Source organism: Zingiber officinale, chromosome 9B (genome assembly GCF_018446385.1).
Source record: "Zingiber officinale cultivar Zhangliang chromosome 9B, Zo_v1.1, whole genome shotgun sequence".
In the NCBI taxonomy this organism is placed as follows: domain Eukaryota; kingdom Viridiplantae; phylum Streptophyta; class Magnoliopsida; order Zingiberales; family Zingiberaceae; genus Zingiber; species Zingiber officinale.
Genome location: NC_056003.1, coordinates 58,574,186 through 58,583,916, shown reverse-complemented (window position 1 = coordinate 58,583,916; position 9,731 = coordinate 58,574,186). Strand labels below are relative to the sequence as shown.

At 39.5% G+C, this 9,731-nt stretch overlaps 1 pseudogene; it reads left to right on the top strand.

The window, feature by feature from the left end:
• Positions 1-1,550: 1,550 nt before the first annotated feature.
• LOC122023029 lies at positions 1,551-9,301 on the top strand (annotated as a pseudogene).
• Positions 9,302-9,731: the final 430 nt, after the last annotated feature.

Here is a 9,731-nt window from a genome sequence, read left to right as displayed (position 1 = left end):
TAGGATGCTTCCTCACCGAGTCACTCCCCTCCAGTGACTTACCTTTACTTATTAACTTGCAGTCGATTGACTAGCCTCTTTACCCATAAGGTCTTCGTGCCAATTGTGAAGTTCGTAGACCCAACTAGGCTTCTGCCGGCTGTTAGGTCCCGTGGATCCAAGCGGACATTATGTTAGATCTCAGGTAGGTTCGTTGACCTACTGGACTTCACACCAATTATCTGATCCCGTGGACCTAGCTAGATTTTAGCATGGTGTCAGATCCTTCAGACCCATCAATTCCAACATACTTGGTAGAGTAATCAGAACACAAAAACATCTAACTTAACTCACTTGTCATTTATCAAAATCTGAGTTAGATTGTTAGTACAAACTATACCAATAATAATCACTTGGCGGTCGATTATAAATATACCCTATGATTTATCTTTTTTCATATAATTTAAGGACGGACTATAAGAAGAGCTTGGAAAAAACTTAATCACCTTTTGTTATAAAATTCATGATCCCACTTAACCACTAAAGATACAATTACATTGATTTAATAAAATATATTATTTAAACATCAAAATACAATTCATACCTTAATTAACCTTTACTAGAGTCCATTGCGCAGCAAAAAAAAAAAAAAAAAAAAAAAAAAAACATATGTCATCGGGATGCCATGCCATCTGTCTAAAAGAGACAGAGCAATCGATTTATTCACATAGGCATCCAAAAGAACAATTTACATGTATAATTATAATCTCACTTGGATGTCATACGATATATTTTAATAGAGACAAGATAGGCAAGTGATAAATGCTATATTTTAACATAACATACGTTCGCTGTCATACATTAAATGAAAATGAACATTATATTAAGTTTTTTTAAAAAATAATAACCCTCTAAATAAGATAAATCAATGTATCTACCTGAAAGATACATGCATATGATATATAATATTATGTTATAGCAAAAATATTTTAAGCTACTAAACTTTAGTTTATTTAAAATAAAATTGATCATATAACAAACTTATAAAAAAATTAAGATTTTCCTTAATAATAAATGATGAAATCTAATGTAATAATAATTATTGTTATATTCCCACTTTGCTTATAATATATAATATATAGATTTTCATAGGCAACTTGTGCTTGAATGACATATATTTAATAGTAGATTAATTTTTTAATAGAGGGATCCAAACTATTCTAATTTAGAGTTTAAGGTTAATACTCGAGAGTTTCTTGTAGAGCATAAATATGAAATATCATGGCCAACTTACACCTTGTTTCCCTAGTCCTTTTAGTCCTTAAAATGTAAAATAATAATAATAATAATAATAATCATATTCCGGCCTACTTTATTTATCATATATAATATTTATATTTCCATAAACAATTTGTGCTTAGATGACATATATTAAATAGTAGATTAAATATTGGACTAGATCGGGGTAGGGTGGCTATAAGTACAAGCACTACCCTATTCCAAATTATTCTGATTTACAGTTTAGAGTTGAAGATATGATACTTGAGAGTTTCCGGTCGAGCGTAAATATTATGGCCAACTTACATCTTTTCTCCCTCGTCTTCATCGTCATCTTCCTACTTGTCTTAGGTTATATATATATATATATTTATATATATGATTTAATAATAGTTAATTATATTCTAATTGTGTTGGTTAATTATGTTAATTAGGAGCGGATTCTACCACGTTCAACTTCGTGAACAAGTGCTCGTACACGGTATGGCCGGCGACACTCTCCAACGGCGGCATCGCACCCCTTCCGCAGACAGGATTCGAGCTCACCAGCGGTGCCAGCGCCTCGGTGGAGGCGCCGGCCGGCTGGGGAGGCCGCATGTGGGTGCGCACCCGGTGCTCCAACGACGCCGCCACCGGCAAGTTTTCCTGCCTCTCCGGGGACTGCGGAAGCGGACAGGTGGCCTGCCTGGGGGCCGGAGGTGCTCCGCCGGCCACGCTGATGGAGTTCACGCTGAATGGTGCAGATGGGAACGACTACTACGACGTGAGCAACGTGGACGGGTTCAACGCGCCGGTGTCGGTGGTAGCAACAGGCGGCACGAGAGGGTGCAACTCAACGGCGTGCTCCGCCGACATCAACGCGGTGTGCCCGGAGGAGCTGAAGGTGGCGGCGCCGGACGGGAGCGTGGTGGGGTGCAAGAGCGCGTGCTTGGCGTTCAACACGGACGAGCACTGTTGCCGAGGGGCGTTCGGGCTCCCGGACACGTGTAAGCCCAGCAACTACTCAATGATCTTCAAGAAGGCGTGTCCGCAGGCGTATAGCTATGCGTACGACGATAGGACCAGCACGTTTACGTGCGCCGGGGCGACCGCATACACCCTCACCATCTGCCCTACGGCAAGTGCTCTATAAATAATAAACCGTATTGTTTTCTTTTACTTTTTAATAAAAATAAAAAAGAAGAAGCCACCCTCTTCTTTTCCCGGCTTGGGTCTGGAAGCCACCTTCTTTTAAGAGGCAATTAAAATTTATTATTTTGGTTTGTCCATAAACACGACGATTTATAAATACATTATACGACTCCGAACAAAATGATAAAATTAAGAAAAGAGAGCCAACACTGATTTGCTAGATGCTCGTAGAGCTCTACTCTATTTTGGGATATTGTCATAGTCCATTTATGTCTCATAAGAAAATAGACTCTGTACATGGGGCCCATGTTCTAACTGATAGCCCAATGGGCTTCCCTGCCCAATAGCCTATCTCACTATTAATACATCCTTCCGACATTAGAAATATTTTATTTTAATTACGAATCTTTCCTTATTAAGTGATACATATTTATTAAAATTTTATTTATGCATAATTTTTTATCTTAATAAAGAGATTAGATTTAAATGCGCATAATTAATTAAAATCTTACCTTAATATGTTTGTCATATCTTTTAATATGATATGATTATTGTTGGGACCTTTGTGCCCGCTAGGGGAGGGGGGTGAATAGCGGCTCGTCGCGCTCTTGCGTCGTTTGCTTCATCTTAATGGTTTACAACGGAATACAACTCGAAGACAAACTATACAATGCTAACAAGTAGGCTTTACTTGGTATCCACCTCAAGAAGAGGTGACTAATCCAAGGATCTACACACCGACTCACTCCTCCAGTATGAAATACTCCTTCTCGGTTGCAGCCGGAGGCGGAGAAGCCTCGTACAAACCCAAACACACAAATACAACTCACACAAGAAGAGAAATACAAAAATACAAGTGAAAACACACTCTTCTTGTTTACTTATTGTGTGTTATTATTGCCTCTTGAATCTTGGAGATGCACTCCAAGGACCCTCAAGAACTGGAAAGAAACTCGGAGGAAATCGCTGGTGAAGATCACAGAAAACCGCAGGAAGAAATCGTAAAGATCTACGGAGAAAACGCTCCGCCAAGGCTTTAAACAGTGCTCCCAATCAATTCAATCCATCCCCAATCGATTGTCATTTCAGCACCGCTCCATCGCAGCTGTCCATCACCTGCATCCTGCCCAACGGTCGAATCTCAATCGATCGATTGGGAACATTTGAATCGATCGATGGATCGATTCAGAAGCTTTCTGTGTTCTCGCGATCGAGCGAGAACTCCCCTGCCCAATTGATCAACCGATCGATTGGCAGCTCCCAATCGATCGCCCAATCGATTGGGAAAGCTTCTGTGCTCGCGATTTCACATCCCAATTGATCGACCGATCGGTTGGGCCTTCCCACAATTGCAGCACACTCCAATCGATCCACTCATCGATTGGACTCTGGTTCAATCGATCTCCCGATCGATTGACCAGCTTGAACTTGACTCAAACTCAAGTCCAAATTCTCAAACCCAACTCCCGGTCAATCGTAACCTGTTGGGTCTCCATGCCTAGCATTTAGCCATACCCGACCAACCTTGAACTAGCCTTCTAGCCTCCTCCATCAGCCTTGTGTCCCTCGGATATCTCTCATCCTTCACGCCTTGCCTTCAGGAGCTTCCTTCGGCCTTATCCTAGTTGTCGGATTATACCACCACATTCGACCAACCTCGAACTAGCCTTCTAGCCTCCTCCATCAGCCTTGCGTCCCTCGGATATCTCCCCATCATTCACGCCTTGCCTTCAGGAACTTCCTTTGGCCTCATCCTAGTTGTCGAGTTCTTCTTGCCAAGTCACACTAGGACTTACCTTGCCAAGACCACATGCTTGGACTTACAACCTTTGCCAAGATCACACTTGGACTTTCCACTTGCCTGGCTCCTCACTAGGACTTTCTCCTTTGCCAAGATCACACTTGGACTTTCCCGTTGCCTGGCTCCTCACCAGGACTTTCTCCTTTGCTAAGATCACACTTGGACTTTCCAATTATCTGGCTCCTCACCAGGACTTTCCAATTGCCTGGCTCCTCACCAGGACTTTCTCCTTTGCCAAGATCACACTTGGACTTTCCAATTGCCTGGCTCCTCACCAGGACTTTCTCCTTTGCCTAGCTCCTCACTAGGACTTTCCAAAAGCCTAACATCCAGTTCGGACTTTCCCAGTCAAGTCTTCTGTCAACCTTGACCTGCTTGACTTGTATTCTCATCAACCTGGTCAACCCTTTGACCATCTCCATAACCGGACTATCGCTCCAGTAATCTCCTTATATTGTCAAACATCAAAACTCAAATCCTGACTCAAGCTTGACTCAACTCAAGTTTAGTCAAACTGGTCAAACTTGACCTAGGAAAATTGCCCCAACAATCTCCCCCTTTTTGATGTTTGACAATACCTCTAAGTTAGGCTAAATTCCATAGCCTTAACTTCTTCTTTATCACAAGGCTAAATCCTCCTGCTTGGTATGAAGGCTTAACTTAACCTTTCATTCTCCCCCTTTATCACACATCAAAATCTGAAAACAAACTCTTCTCTATAAGAGTTAACTCTACGTTGTTTACAACTTCATATGTTGTTAACAATCCCACAATGAAGATCTCATATTCTTCATTGCCGCCTAAGCTCCCCCTTGAGCTCTACTTCACTTCATAATGCTCATCCTAGATCATGCATCAACTTCCCAATGAAACTCCCATTCATTGTATTCAATGCTCCCCCTTGAGCAGTAATCTTCTTCTAAATGTTCATCCAAGCGCATTTTTCACTTTACCAATGAAGGTTCGATCCCCTTCATTAATCCAATACTCCCCCTTGAGCAGTAACCTACTCCACAATGCTCATCTGAGAGCATTTATCATCCTAGCAATGAAGATAACTAATCTTTCATTGTTCCCCAATACTCGACCCTGAGTATTATCCATCACGAAGGTTTAACCCCCTTCCAAGATCCTTGAGAGTAAATTTTCATGCATTCAAGGAGTAACTCCCCATAAAAATATGGTCAAACTTCTGTCATTGCACCAACAATAACTTGGAGTTCCTAAACAGTTAGGAAAACCAAAACATGAAGTTTTGAGGTTCAAAATTCAATAATGAAACTAAACCTCAACCTAAACTTTACCTAAGTCTACATTAACCAAACCATGCTTGTTTTCATCATGAAAACTCTCCCTAAGTGTATACAAATATATTCCAAAGGGTTAGGAATGGTTAATGACCCTTGAAAACCAAAACTTGAAGTTTTAAGTTTCCAAAATTCAGAATTGAAACTAAACCTTATCCTAAACTTCACTTTGGTTTTTCTTAACCAATCCATACTTGTTTTCATCGTGAAAAACTCTCCCTAAATGTATACAAATGTATTCTAAGGGGTTTGAAGTGGTTAACGGGACTCGAAGTGACTTGAAGCGCTGAAATCAGGCTTTTCCATCCAAAAATAGACTTCCCAATTGATTGAAGTTGGGACTCAATCGATTAAAATCACTTTAATCGATCCATTGATCGATTCCGCAAGCTACTGTTCGCAGAAATTCCCTCTGAATCGATTGACTAATCTATTCATCTTGGGTCAATCGATCGGCTGATCAATTCACTACCCTTCTGTTCGCGGGAATTGGCTTCCCAATCGTTCGGCTGATCGATTGAACCCAATCCAATCGATCGGCTAATCGATTGGGTTTCTGATTTCCCTGAAATCCAATTTCAGTGAAATTTAGGAACTCCCCAAAAATTCTACAAAAATCTAAAAATAATGAAAACTTATGTAGTCATTATTTAGGGTATACTTTACCAAGGAAAAATAGTTTTTTATGAAAATACTTCCTATTTTCAAAGATTGACACAACTTTGAAAATCCTTGAAAACTTCAATGTTTTCTCTTAGTCTGTGTCTAACTTTTCAATGATGATTACTATCAAAAGATAGTCTTCACCAAGGTTTTCAAAAATCATTTTAAAATTATTTTCAAAACCAATATCCAACCATGTTATTTGGGCTCAATGCACATAACTTGTACATTAGCTTTCCCAATGATTGGAAATCACATGACTATATGCTTTGATGAACCTAAAACTCAACAAGATGCACTAAATCAACATCTTGAGTTTTGTTCACCATCCTAACATCTCACTTGTATCTAACGTGTATTAAAACATATTCAAGTCACCTTATAGTTCTTGTGAGATGTATATTTGGTTTTGCCCTAAACTAAGGGATCATGCATATCTATCTAGGCATTATAAGACTTATGATCATTCACCTAGAATGTCATTTGGTATAATCCCACTAATTGGGATATTTACCATTCATGATAAATACCCTTTGCCCTTAATTACAAGGAAATTGACATAATGCATGATGATCAATGACATACATCAAAATAAGTAATTTTCAAAAGAAAAAAAAACATGCTATAGCTACATGATGTATGTATGACATGACATGGTATTTTTATATTTTTCATAATAAAATGAATGCAACACATGATGTCATGACATATAATATGCAATCAATCATGGAATTTTAGCATAAATAAAATATACCTAGATAATTTATCTAAGTATCCTTAAACCTTAGCTAAAATCTTAAAATTATGCCTAGATTGCTTATCTCTTGAAGAAATGCCAAAACCTAACTTGGCATGTCTTTTACCCCTTTTCTATTTGTGCCAATTGAAATTAAGAATTCAATCCTCAAATATTTATTTGGCACATATTACTCTCTTTAAGGATCAAACATTTAGATTGAGACTTAATTTTGCTCTTAATCCCTTAAGAACATACTAATATCTCAACTAGACATTTCTTATCCTTTCTCCAAGTGTGCCAACTTACCTTTGATGTGATTCCTCAAGGTTTGGCACACCTTACTATTCCAAAGAGTAATTAATTTGATTAAGGTTTAAATTTTTCCTTAACCCCTCAATAGAATACCAAATTTCCAACTTGGTATTTCTTTTTGCATTTATGCCGATTTAAATTTAAGTCCAATTCCTCAAGACTTGACACATTTTACTCCTCTAAATAGTAACACTTTAGATTAACACTTAGATTTCCCTTAAATCACTAAGAAGATACCAAAATCCCAACTTGGTATTCCTTATAGTTTCCTTAGGTGTACCAATTTTAGATTAATTTCAATTCCTCAAATTTTGGCACGTTTTGCTCTTCTCAAAGGGTAACACTTAATCCTTCTCATTTTCAAAGGTTAGTAAAACCTTGAAAATACTCTCCAAGTGCCAACTTCATCAAGGTTGGGTTGACTACCCTTCCGATTAGAGTTGACACTCTCTAAACCCATCTAGGGTGTAGAGAATATGCTCCTAGGAACCCAATACCTATTGGTGCTCCTTGGATGCTTTAGGTACTCACTAGGGATAACTTCCCTAGATACCTTCCTAAGGGCCTTTCTTGGCTTCTTAGAAGCCTTGGTTACTTCCAGTAGGTCACTTCTAGGGCTAACTTCCCTTGTGACCTTCTTTGTGACTTTGTTAGACTTCTTGGAAGTCTTAGTCACATTGGTCTTACCAAAAGTATTTTTAGAGATTCCTTCCCTAATATCTTTGACTTGACCTCTAAACCTAGGGCTGGTCCCATAGGTATATGGAACTCTATGAAAGGAAGTCATATCCTTCTTGGCTTTAGGTTTATATCCCAAACCTCTATAGCCATTGGATGACTCTTGTCTAGCTCTGCCTAGGTTATGCTCATTTTGACCCCTAAGCATATTTTCCATTCTTGCTAGGGTCCTTTCTAAATTATCAAGTCTTGACCTCAAGACTTGGTTCTCCGTCATTAAATCCATAGATTTGGATTTTTCTTGACCCCTATGAGCATTTTTATATTTAGGTATGTATCTATAATCCTTAGAGTTATTGCCTAAGTTACTATCTACCTTCCTAAACTTAGGTGTGGTAGTTCTAGCATGAGGAGGAATATATTTATCCTTAAGGCTATCATGCTTCCTACTTTCATGATAATTAGCATTAAAATGATAAGAATTATTTCTAACATGTATTTTATCATGACTAAGAGGAATTGCACTATCAAAGTTTACCTTGGGTTTGCTCTTAAAAGCTCCCCCTTGATTTGTGCTTCCTCCTTTGACTTGAGTTGTTTTCTTCCCCTTTGGACATTGACTTTGATAATATCCATTTTGGTTGCACAAGAAACACACAATGTGTTCCTTGCTCTTCTTTGTTGTGAGGATTGTCTCCTTGGGCTTCTCCTTGCCCTTGGGTACTACTTGGCTCTTCTTCTTGGCCAATTTGGGACACTTGCTCTTGTAGTGTCCATGCTCCCTACACTCAAAGCAAATGATATGATTTTTATTATTTACAATTGAAGTTTCTATACCTTTGCTTGTAGGGATGATGCTTGATTCTCCATTTGATTTATCTTGCATTGTGGAGGTTGCATCATCTTTTTCTTCTTCTCCTCTTGAGGATGTGGGTGCTTCCACCTCTTCAACTCTTGAGGATGTGGATACTTCCACCTCTTCCTCTCTTGAAGATGTAGAAGATCTCTCATCTTCTTCTTTCTCCTCCTCTTCCTTCTTCTCCTCGAATGTTGACCTTATGTCAGCATCGGATTGGTCCTTCTCTTCTTGGACCAATGAGCCCTTCTCCTTGGACTCCTCTACTCCTTGGAATTGTGACGGGTCTTTATGATAGGCAATGATCTTTTTCCAAAGATCACATGCACTTGTGCATTCACCTACACTCACAATGATATTAGAAGGTAATAAATTTAACAAAACTTTTGTTACCTCCTTATCCGCCTCCGCTTGCTCCTTTTGCTCCTCGGTCCAATGTCGAGGTCAGAGGTGTTTACCCTTTTTATCCATTGGAGTTTCAAACGGGCCCTCCAAGACCACCCATTGGTTTCAATTCATTTGGAACCAAGTCTCCAACTGATTCCTCCATGAACTAAAATCTTCTTTGTCGTACGGAGGTGGAATCCGGATGTCCCATCCGAGTGGTCCTTCCAAATCCATCTTCTTCTTCCTCTAGCTTCTTGCTCTCTTGGCGGTTAGTCCGTAGAAGAGCGGCCTCACTCTGATACCAATTGTTGGGACCTTTGTGCCCACTAGAGGGGGGCGGGGGTGAATAGCGGTTCGTCGCTCTCTTGCTTCGTTTGCTTCATCTTGATGGTTTATAGCGGAATACAACTCGAAGACAAACTATACAATGCTAACAAGTAGAATTTACTTGGTATCCACCTCAAGAAGAGGTGACTAATCCAAGGATCCACACACCGACTCACTCCTCCACTATGAAATACTCCTTCTCGGTCGTAGTCGGAGGCGAAGAAGTCTCGTACAAACCCAAACACACAAATACAACTCACACAAGAAGAGAAA